We start from the raw sequence: 2500 nt of genomic DNA on the forward strand, positions 1-2500 counted from the left end.
TCATCTGCAAAGGCCGCAGCGTTGACTCTGCGACCGAGGATCCGAGCTCCGATGTGGGAGGGCAGTTGGCCTAAAACGTAGTCCACCGCAAAGTTGAACAGGAGGGGGGAGAGGGGATCGCCCTGGCGAACGCCCCGTGCTGGCTGCACAGACACGCCCACGCCGGCGCCGTCCGCTATCACTGTCGTGCTGCCCTCGTAGCACCGCTCGACATACTCGACAAAGCAATCCGGCAGGCCATGCGCCTTCAGCACGGGGCGAAGGGCAGCATGATCTACCGAATCGAATGCCTTAGATACGTCGATCGATGCCACAAAGACAGAGCGGCAGGAGCGAACTGCGTCGGTGAGAGCAGTGTCCAAGATGAAGAGAGTCATAGTTACTCCCGCCGTTTACCCGCGCTTGCTTGAATTTCTTCACGTTGACATTCAGAGCACTGGGCAGAAATCACATTGCGTCAACACCCGCTAGGGCCATCGCAATGCTTTGTTTTAATTAGACAGTCGGATTCCCCCAGTCCGTGCCAGTTCTGAGTTGATCGTTGAATGGCGGCCGAAGAGAATCCGCGCACCCGCGCGCCCCCGGAGGAGCACGCTAAGGCGGACGCGGCCTCGCAGCAAGGAAGATCCGTGGGAGGCCAAGGCACGGGACCGAGCTCGGATCCTGCACGCAGGTTGAAGCACCGGGGCGCGAACGCCGCGCAGGCGCGCGCATCCTGCACCGCCGGCCAGCACGAGGCCAACCAACGGCGAGAGCAGACCACGCCCGCGCTAAACGCCCGCACTTACCGGCACCCCTACGGCACTCACCTCGCCCAGGCCCGGCACGTTAGCGCTGACCCACTTCCCGACCAAGCCCGACACGCCCCGATCCTCAGAGCCAATCCTTATCCCGAAGTTACGGATCCAATTTGCCGACTTCCCTTACCTACATTATTCTATCGACTAGAGGCTCTTCACCTTGGAGACCTGCTGCGGATATGGGTACGAACCGGCGCGACACCTCCACGTGGCCCTCTCCCGGATTTTCAAGGTCCGAGGGGAAGATCGGGACACCGCCGCAACTGCGGTGCTCTTCGCGTTCCAAACCCTATCTCCCTGCTAGAGGATTCCAGGGAACTCGAACGCTCATGCAGAAAAGAAAACTCTTCCCCGATCTCCCGACGGCGTCTCCGGGTCCTTTTGGGTTACCCCGACGAGCATCTCTAAAAGAGGGGCCCGACTTGTATCGGTTCCGCTGCCGGGTTCCGGAATAGGAACCGGATTCCCTTTCGCCCAACGGGGGCCAGCACAAAGTGCATCATGCTATGACGGCCCCCATCAACATCGGATTTCTCCTAGGGCTTAGGATCGACTGACTCGTGTGCAACGGCTGTTCACACGAAACCCTTCTCCGCGTCAGCCCTCCAGGGCCTCGCTGGAGTATTTGCTACTACCACCAAGATCTGCACCGACGGCGGCTCCAGGCAGGCTCACGCCCAGACCCTTCTGCGCCCACCGCCGCGACCCTCCTACTCGTCAGGGCTTCGCGGCCGGCCGCAAGGACCGGCCATGACTGCCAGACTGACGGCCGAGTATAGGCACGACGCTTCAGCGCCATCCATTTTCAGGGCTAGTTGCTTCGGCAGGTGAGTTGTTACACACTCCTTAGCGGATTCCGACTTCCATGGCCACCGTCCTGCTGTCTTAAGCAACCAACGCCTTTCATGGTTTCCCATGAGCGTCGATTCGGGCGCCTTAACTCGGCGTTTGGTTCATCCCACAGCGCCAGTTCTGCTTACCAAAAGTGGCCCACTTGGCACTCCGATCCGAGTCGTTTGCTCGCGGCTTCAGCATATCAAGCAAGCCGGAGATCTCACCCATTTAAAGTTTGAGAATAGGTTGAGGTCGTTTCGGCCCCAAGGCCTCTAATCATTCGCTTTACCGGATGAGACTCGTACGAGCACCAGCTATCCTGAGGGAAACTTCGGAGGGAACCAGCTACTAGATGGTTCGATTAGTCTTTCGCCCCTATACCCAGCTCCGACGATCGATTTGCACGTCAGAATCGCTACGGACCTCCATCAGGGTTTCCCCTGACTTCGTCCTGGCCAGGCATAGTTCACCATCTTTCGGGTCCCAACGTGTACGCTCTAGGTGCGCCTCACCTCGCAATGAGGACGAGACGCCCCGGGAGTGCGGAGGCCGCCGCCCCGTGAAGGGCGGGGAAGCCCCATCCTCCCTCGGCCCGCGCAAGGCGAGACCTTCACTTTCATTACGCCTTTAGGTTTCGTACAGCCCAATGACTCGCGCACATGTTAGACTCCTTGGTCCGTGTTTCAAGACGGGTCGTGAAATTGTCCAAAGCTGAAGCGCCGCTGACGGGAGCGATTATTCCGCCCGAGAGCATCCCGAGCCAACAGCGGCGCGGGTCCGGGGCCGGGCCAGGTAGGTCCGTCATCCGGGAAGAACCGCGCGCGCTTGCCGGGAGCCCGAGCGCCCAAAGGGGCGAATCGACTCCT

At 60.2% G+C, this 2500-nt stretch overlaps 1 pseudogene; it reads right to left on the bottom strand.

Annotated features, from left to right (window-relative positions):
* The window catches only part of LOC124621076, a 6302-nt pseudogene that overhangs the window by 3055 nt on the left and 747 nt on the right, over positions 1–2500 (bottom strand).

The sequence above is a fragment of the Schistocerca americana genome, chromosome 6, assembly GCF_021461395.2.
Source record: "Schistocerca americana isolate TAMUIC-IGC-003095 chromosome 6, iqSchAmer2.1, whole genome shotgun sequence".
In the NCBI taxonomy this organism is placed as follows: Eukaryota; Metazoa; Arthropoda; class Insecta; order Orthoptera; family Acrididae; genus Schistocerca; species Schistocerca americana.